Here is a 9,858-nt window from a genome sequence, read left to right on the forward strand (position 1 = left end):
GACACTGTGTTGGCTGTTTATCTGTGATAGATAATATAGTTTTTGTTGTTTTTACAAAAAGTGAAAGCACATTTTGGGGCTTCTGCAAATGTGAAATGTGGTTTAGTTGTGAAATATTGTGCCAATCACTGCAATATATGACAAAAGGATAAGTTGGGTAGTTGTTAACAAAAATACAGCACACATAATATGTTACATGATATGAGTTATGTTGATTAGAGGCATGCTCACAGTATTGTGCAGCTGTAACACAGGAAATCTATAGCAGTGCTTAAACAAAATGTGTTACTGTACTCTATGGAGTGTATTGTACAGCTGTGACACATGGCCTGTGTTGCCTTATTGTCCTGCACACAGAGTAAAATACATTGGCTCTGAAGTTCATTGTGCTACTGTGACACATTATGTGGGTTGTGTTTTTGTTCACTACCTCATCTACAACATCCTACGACGTGTGCAGAAGTTATTTTCTTTTAATGTTTACAATCTATAATCATTAAACAATTTGCTACTCCCCTAATTTATATACTGTTATGAACACTATCAATCTACATATGTATATATATATATATATAAACTAATGCATACACACATACTGTGCTAGCTAGTACACTCTCTAGCGGCATATCTTGTTAAATATTTATATTGCAGAAGTCATGTGTGTGTGCACATAGGTGACTGTGGGTCCTTATGCATGTCTATGAGGGGGGGGCCCTTTATGGATTCTTGCACCGGGGCCCTGGAGTTTCTAGTTACGCCTCTGTAGTTAGGGTTAGATAGAGTTAATATAGTTAATATAAATACTATAGTAACTATATTAACTATATTAACCCTAATATAATTAGGGTTAATATAGTTAATATATATAATATAATACCTATATTAACTATAATATACTTAGGGTTAATATAGATAATATAGCTGGCGGCGGGGTAGGTAGATTAAATTAGGGGTTAATCATTTAATAGAGATGGCGGCGGTGTAAGGGGCTTACCTTAGGGGTTAATAATTTAATATAGGGGGCGGCGGTGTAAGGGGTCAGAGTAGGGGATAGATAAGGTAGATGGCGGCGGTTGTAGAGGCTCACAGTAGGGGGTTAGTTTATGTAGATGGCGGCGGGGTCCGGGAGCGGCGGTTTAGGGGGTAATAACTTTATTAGGGAGTTCGGGGGGGGGGGGGGATCGCGGTTGACAGGGAGATAGACATTGCGCATGCGTTAGGTGTTAGGTTTATTTTAGCAGATCGCGGTTGACAGGGAGATAGACATTGCGCATGCGTTAGGTGTTAGGTTTATTTTAGCAGATCGCGGTTGACAGGGAGATAGACATTGCGCATGCGTTAGGTGTTAGGTTTATTTTAGCAGATCGCGGTTGACAGGGAGATAGACATTGCGCATGCGTTAGGTGTTAGGTTTATTTTAGCAGATCGCGGTTGACAGGGAGATAGAAAATTGCGCATGCGTTAGGTGTTAGGTTTATTTTCTAGTTAGTTTAGGGAGTTACGGGGCTCCAATAGTCAGCGTAAGGCTTCTTACGGCTGCTTTTTGTGGCGAGGTGAAAATGGAGTAAGTTTTCTCCATTTTCGCCACGTAAGTCCTTACGCTGCATATTGGATACCAAACTGCGCGGGTTTGGTATACCTGCCTATGGCCCAAAAAACTGCGGGCGACGGCAGAAATATACGGGCGTAACTTCTAGGTTACGCCGTATATGTGATACCAAATCCGCGCAAATATTGGCGTCGCCGGCTTTTGCGGGCGACGATTTATATCGGATCGACCCCCAAATATCTATATAGAATTTTAATTCCCCTTTAGTTTATTTTGTCAATGTTAAATCAAAATTCCAAATGTTTGGGTCCTTAAAGGGACATTCACAAAGTATATTGTGTATAGATTTTTAAAAATATCATACAAGAATTTCAACATATTTAGAAAGTACTATAGAATTACATTCAGTCTTTAAATATACTTTTCAAAAAATACATCAATGCACATATCTTAGTCAATTACATAAGGCATCTATATGCAAACAACAATCAGCATCAAAATAGCCTATGTAGAGATGTATTTAATCCAAGAATATATATATATAATTACAATATAATGATTGAATAACAAAACATATTAAGTTGGTCAAATATAAGAATATTATACAAAATGCATACATAACATATAGCTTAATGTCCCTCTAAGCTGAAGGCTCAAAAATACATCCTTTAATAAATATATTTCAGTCAGTGTGTAAAACAATCTAGAAGTTAATCTAAATTTGCTTTACTCATATGTTAGACTAATTTAGCAAAAGGAAGGTGCCTAGGTTTATGATATTTTAAGCATTATTGTGAAATGTTTATTTAAAGGGACATGAACTCAAAATATACTTAAAGGTAGACAGTTAAAAAAATAATGATTTATACATTCTGAATGAGTATACTATTTTAATCAACTTTAAAACTTGTCTCATATTATGAATGCTCCTTGTGATGTTGCTATCATTACTTTAAAAATAAGGCATTAAATAGCTAATTTATTTGCTTCAGTACTCTGGACAGAACTTGCTTGTTTTTTTTGGAATAATTGATCCAACAATCGTCAAGGACAACCCAGGTTTTTTTTAAACAATTGTCCGTAATATAAAATATCATTATTGATTTGCAAAGAAACATAACAAGATAACTGTTAACATTTGATAATCGGATTAAATAATAAAGTTGATTAACATTTCATGCTCAATCACCAATGCTAAATTTGTTTGGACAGTGTCCCTTTAAGAGCTTTAAATAGTGTATTTACTTATCTTCCTATCTTGACATACTTTGCTTGAAAAGCATATCGAGATCGGCTCAGTAGATGAAGATTGGTGGATGCACAGAGATGCCTTATGTGATTGGCTCAACCATGTGCATTTATATTTCTTCTGTTGAGGATATATAAATACTAAGAGAAATTGATTTACATTTTAAAGTCTAAACAATCTTCTATCTCTACAGATCATTTGATACAATTGTTTGTTTGTAATGTCTATTTAAAACTAAAGACGCCATTGCACAATAACATATATGAGCACTTCAGAGAAATACAAGCTCGAGGTTTATTTGCTAATAACAAACCTGTAGTTTAACATTTATAAACAGATTATCAAATTTACTGACATTCTAACCGGAATTTGAACATTAAGAAATATTGCGTGGGAAACGCATCTTGAAACACCAGATTTGCATCTTTAAACATTAGAGTCTAATGTCACGCAATAGCACACAATCAATGTGCATTATAAATACATTTAATAGGGCAATGTCAATACTTCACAATAAGTCAATAAATTTATTTAAAGAACAATAAAGACATACAATATTAAATGTGTATTTGTATTAAAGAACAGACCGTTATAAACCGAGAAATGTCGACAACATTTAATAATGTGACAGTATTAGATTTTAAAGAGTATTTAATCATTAATATTTTACGGATCACGGATATTAAATCTGCGTCACACATATCCGCATGACAGGCCCATGAGTTACAAATAAGTCTACATGAAAAATGAAGTAACAGCACCACCAAGCGGTATGTGTAAGGAAGTTACTAAGATATGAAACATTAAGGAACGGCCAATCAGAGTTCATCACACAAACACAACTTGAGTCAGGATGGTCTCACAGACATTCTAACAATATTTCAAACTTTTATCCAATCAGATGTACAGATAACTTGTCCCATGGTGCATCTCATGTTTACTTCACCATATAAAAGTCCATTACACGTTGCCATCTTTGTCAGTTCTCTAATGCCTGCAGGCGTACTGTATATATAATTTATATATATATCCAGCATATCCGTAAACCCAGCAGGCATGTCAGTTCCCAGGTTCACCAAGGAGGAGAGCGCTGCACTGGTCCACGCCGTCAAGGACTTTTTATCCCCAGCTGTTTGGGAACAAGAGGAGCTCGACAGATGCGCCTGTTAAGAAGGCCCTCTGGGAGTCTATCACCAATGCGGTTAGATTGGTGTGTGACGTCCAGAGGACCCAGGATCAGATCATGAGGAGATTCGGAGATATGAGGTTGCGTTTATCGAAAAAAGTCAACCTCATAAGGGACTGGGTACAAGCCCGTAAAAGAGGGGGCCAAAGAAAGGCCCCGCGGAAACTGTACCTACTCCCTTATGAGGTGACTTTATGCGAGCTCCTCAATCTCCGGGTCCCCAAAAGATTTCGATCCTCGCCATCCTCGGCCTCCTCTTCTTCCCTCCCAGCTGCGGGATCTGAAAGTCCTGACGCGGGGGACAGGGCAGATGCTTCTCCGTCCGGTGGCCTGGGAGGAGATAGAGAATCTGAACCAGGTAATTATCCAACTTCATATAATATCTTATTTATTTTTTTATAATCAAAAAATGTGTATATAGTCAGATACTAAACCTATACAGATCTCACAACATACACTACATATGATGTTTAGATATCTGATTTTAGATTAGTGACACATGAAATAGGAATGATGTTTCTTGCGCTCTACAGAATATGCGTCACAGAGCGGAAATGTAATTTCTCATCCACGTTAACATGGCTTTGCTGTAAGTTGCATTGCTTTATACATGTTGTTCAAATGACGGATGCGTAATTCCACTTGGAATCATTGCGCAATGATCGCGAAAATGGCATTTCTCAGCCACGTTAACATGGCTTTGATGTAAGTGGCATTGCTTTATACATGTTGTTCAAATGACGGATGCGTAATTCCGCTTGGAATCATTGCGCAATGATCGCGAAAATGGCATTTCTCATCCACGTTAACATGGCTTTGCTGTAAGTGGCATTGCTTTACACATGTTGGTCAAAATTAAATGTGAATTCTTATATTAGTGAAGAATACAGTATTCTTATTTTCAATATTATAGCTAATAAAAAACGAAGAATACAAATAAATTATAACATATGGCCATCAATTGATGATTATGAAATAACAACCAGAAATTATTACAGATACAGTAAACAACACAAGTGATTGAAAATAAGAGTCCAGGATATATTTATCATTAATTTAATTGAGGAAACAATTAACTCATGGGACTACCAAAGGATTAATATTTTTAAATTGATTTGTTAATAATGTAAAGTTTTTAAACATGGCATGATTAGTATTAATGATATGCAATCCTCATTTAATATATTACAGATATGGATGTGGCTGCTGGATCCTCAAGCCAGGGCTTGTCACAGTATGGTATGTCTCTTTTTAATTGACATTTGTCTTAGAAACATGGACTGAACATTACATACTAAATCCACATTGTTCAATATTTATATGTAATGTCTCTTTAATAGATGAAAATTAAATAATTCTTCGGATATCCTTAAATAACATATTAGATTTGAATTGCATGCTCAATACCATTCATTACATCAACATATGGAGTAGATAATTCATTAACAACAACATTGTCGAATCAATTTAATTTTAGATTAAAGGGATACTGAGCTACAATTATTAATGTTGTCATTCAGATACAGTATGCAATATTAATAAACATACAAATATAATACTATCATCATATGTGACATATTCTATTGCTAAATGTATTTTAAAATCAAGAAAGTACGTTTATGTGCATCTAAATTTTGGTTGACCAACCTGGGTTTTTATTGATGATTGGTGGATACCTTCAACAAACAATATTTATTGAATCCAATATTGCTTATCTGCCTTTAAGATTAAAATCTAGCAACATTCTAATTATAATAGGAGTCAATGTTAAATCATTTTGAACAGTTTGAACATAGAAATCAATTATTTAAATTAATCATGTCAGTGTCCCTTTAAGACAAAATAGATTCATTCATCTTTACATTCTTTTGATTAAAAAATATTGATATATAATTCACATTCTCTGTTGGAGTTACTTTATAGATATCTGCATACTCTAACAGCACCATGATTACATATTTGTAATAATCAATTTTGTTTTGTATTGTGATAAATATGTGTTGTGTCCTAAACAAGATTACTGTACATTGCACAAATGGCTCGATGTGACACATGTGTTTGTTTAGATTTGTCAACAGATGCTCTTCAAAATGTGGTTTGTGTGTATTCTTTTAACCTCTTAAGGACATATGACGGAATTATTCCGTCATAAAACAATTGAGCAAACTGAAAGCTGTGTCCTTAAAGGGTTAAGAACATTGATCAATGGGTATATTTAGATATGCAATAGCATCGTCTGAGATGATTTTGATGTCTAATATAGTCTGACATTAAACATATGTTCAATACAGAATTTTTAACAGAATCCCTTTGATTCAATCAAGCATTTTCTGGTGTAATGACTGCTCTATTCTTCACATTTTAAAGTTGATTAATGGTAAAATTCGAGACAGATGTGATTTAGTGATATCCCAAATGTGTTTCATAATATATATCTATATCATTCATAGAGAGAGTTGGTGTGGTGAGCCCACAGGAATCCAGCAGTGACATAAAGCCGCCTTTGCGGTCTCCTGGTAAGTCCATTGACTCATTTATATGTAATTGAAGGTGTATTGCTAATCAATATTATGATCATGATTCTGATGAAGCATAACATTATAAAAAAAAAAATATTTCTCTTCTGATTATATATTAATTTTCTTTTAATATTGAACGATTAATAATTTCAACTTTATTAGTCTCCACATTTGTTATTCAGAAGATGTATAACATATGTTTGTTTCCATGTTCTTTTTTGACAACAGTCATCAAGTGATACACACATGAGAAATCTTAAATGTTCTATGTACTATGCTTTTATGATTTTAAAATTAATAAAAACAATACATCGAAAATCTGAATCATTGAGAATAACAAATCTAATGTCATTTGTATGCTCCATCAAAATGATGTAAATCATAACTTTGGGTGTGTATATCTTTAATGCAACATTGATGTGCGTCTTTGAGCAACAGTAACATATGTTATAATATCTGATCTTAACGTGTACACAACATGTTATGTTTTACAGAGATTGATTTAACATGTGGGACGGAGGAGGAAGAGGCTGCCTTGGAGTCTGATGGTATGTGAAATATATCTATCATGTTTCCAACATGTTGCTTTATTGGAAATCATTTTATTGAAGACATTCAAAGTCTACAGCTTTTGCACTTTAAAAAGGAATATTATTTGTCTGTTCAAATACACTACTGCCCCCTTTCTATATCAGGCAGCATGAAAATCTGCTTGGATGTTTTTTTAAATTTTTTTTATAATTCATGCCATCATTATGTCACATGCATATTCCAGGCCAAAACACAATAATAATGTTATAATTGTACAGACAGTCATTGATATTCATCTGAGTGCCTATATAAAAACATAATCAATTTGAAATGCGTTGATTTGATGTCAGGATGTATGAGATGTTAATATATTTTCTTTACATTTTCAGATGGATCCACCACTTCTGGTCATCTGGTTTCCGCCCCTGCCCAGTCACAGACCCCTCCCCATGCACAGACCACTGACCATGGCCAGACCCCTGCACAGACCCAGACCCCTGCCCATGACCAGACTCCTGACCATGCCCAGACCACTGCCGGCCCTTCCCATATCCTGTCCCTCCCAAAAAACGCCCCTACACCCCCCCTTCGCCGCTCTCCCCGTATTATGGCCCGTACAGCTGCCCAGACCCAAACTCCCCACTCCCCAGCTGTACGGCCTGCCCCGGAGCGGCAGCTCACCCCTCCCCAAGCCATTACCATCCCTCCCCAAGCCACTCCCATCCCTCCCCAAGCCAATCCCATCCCTCCCCCCTGTCTCAACCTTCATTGTCCTGGGTGTCGGATTGTCCTTCCCAGGCACAGCTGTAAGTATCATTCAAAATACACGTTATAAGATACTTAAAGGTACAGTGAAGTTAAATTTTTTAAATTGTGATTCCAATCCAGCATGCAATGTTAATCAAATTTATAATTTACTACTCTTATGAATTATTCTTCATTCTCTTGATATATTTTTTGAAACAAAGAAATTCCTATAATTAGTTTAAACAATAAAATAATTCTGGCCATCATTTCTTTATTGTTGGATGAATGTATCCATCAACCAGCAGGGACAAACAAAGTTGATAAACAAATATTGGCTTCCATAAAAAGCAACATTCTTGCATTCAAAATCTAGCTTGAGAATTAAAACATTTAATGAATATGTGTAATTTTTAAAGATTTGTAATGTCATGCTCTATCTGAATCAGTCCATTAAATATTTAGGTTCAGTGTCCCTTTAATTGGATATCACTACATACACCAATCACCACTACTTGGATCCAACAATTTATGTACAAATGTTGATACATTATCTCTTGTCTAACCCAGTGGGAATGTAATTTCTTCAGGTTGCTATGTTTACACAGCTTGTCCTCAATGCCAAAATGTTTAAGGATAGGTGTGCCTACCACAGTCTAATTTTAATTTTTAAATTGCTAATGTAAGTACAATGTAAATCCTTTAACAAGATTTGATACACTCAAGCTGTATAAGTGGATCATCTAAAACCAATTAAAGGGGACAACATGTTTGAGTAAAATGTCCCTTTAATGATTTCTGTCTGTCTGAATAACCTAATTCATGTGTAAAGAATAAATGTAAACTAATTGATGTAAAGAATTATTTGTCTTTATGATGACAATGTATGTTGTAAAAAATTTTCGTCTGTTGTGTAATTATCCTTAATATTTAATGTATTCTTTATTTTAGGCTGTGACTCAGCATGGCTCATGCTAGAAGGTATAGCAAGAGTAGAGCAGGCCGTGTTGAGGAACGCAGCTGTCCTGAGAGGGATGAACGACACCATGCAGGCCCAGCTCCGGGTTCAGGACTTGACTCTGCGTGCAATTATGAGATTAAGTTCAAGGCCTGAATCTGGAGCTGGACATGCACAGGATGATGAAGAGGATGACCAGTAAGTAGAGGATCTGGATATGCTCCATGGTGGCAGATAAGAATCCTCCGTCCACATGTTGATTTTGTTTTTTTATTGTTGCCATTTGGCCTTTTTAAAAGTTTATTGTTGTGCCTGTTGCACTCTTTTACCTTGTCATATGTCTCCAATGGGGCTATGCTGGCCCTTGGCAACTCTCTTCATGGACTGTGATGCACTGTGTTACCTTGTCATATGTCTCCAATGGGGCTATGGTGGCCCTTGGCAACTCTCTTCATGGACTGTGATGCACTGTGTTACCTTGTCATATGTCACCAATGGGGCTATGGTGGCCCTTGGCAACTCTCTTCATGGACTGTGATGCACTGTGTTACCTTGTCATATGTCTCCAATGGGGCTATGCTGGCCCTTGGCAACTCTCTTCATGGACTGTGATGCACTGTGTTACCTTGTCATATGTCTCCAATGGGGCAATGCTGGCCCTTGGCAACTCTCTTCATGGATTGTGATGCACTGTGTTACCTTGTCATATGTCTCCAATGGGGCTATGCTGGCCCTTGGCAACTCTCTTCATGGACTGTGATGCACTGTGTTACCTTGTCATATGTCTCCAATGGGGCTATGGTGGCCCTTGGCAACTCTCTTCATGGACTGTGATGCACTGTGTTACCTTGTCATATGTCTCCAATGGGGCTATGCTGGCCCTTGGCAACTCTCTTCATGGACTGTGATGCACTGTGTTACCTTGTCATATGTCTCCAATGGGGCTATGGTGGCCCTTGGCAACTCTCTTCATGGACTGTGATGCACTGTGTTACCTTGTCATATGTCACCAATGGGGCTATGGTGGCCCTTGGCAACTCTCTTCATGGACTGTGATGCACTGTGTTACCTTGTCATATGTCTCCAATGGGGCTATGGTGGCCCTTGGCAACTCTCTTCATG

The sequence above is a fragment of the Bombina bombina genome, chromosome 6, assembly GCF_027579735.1.
Source record: "Bombina bombina isolate aBomBom1 chromosome 6, aBomBom1.pri, whole genome shotgun sequence".
In the NCBI taxonomy this organism is placed as follows: domain Eukaryota; kingdom Metazoa; phylum Chordata; class Amphibia; order Anura; family Bombinatoridae; genus Bombina; species Bombina bombina.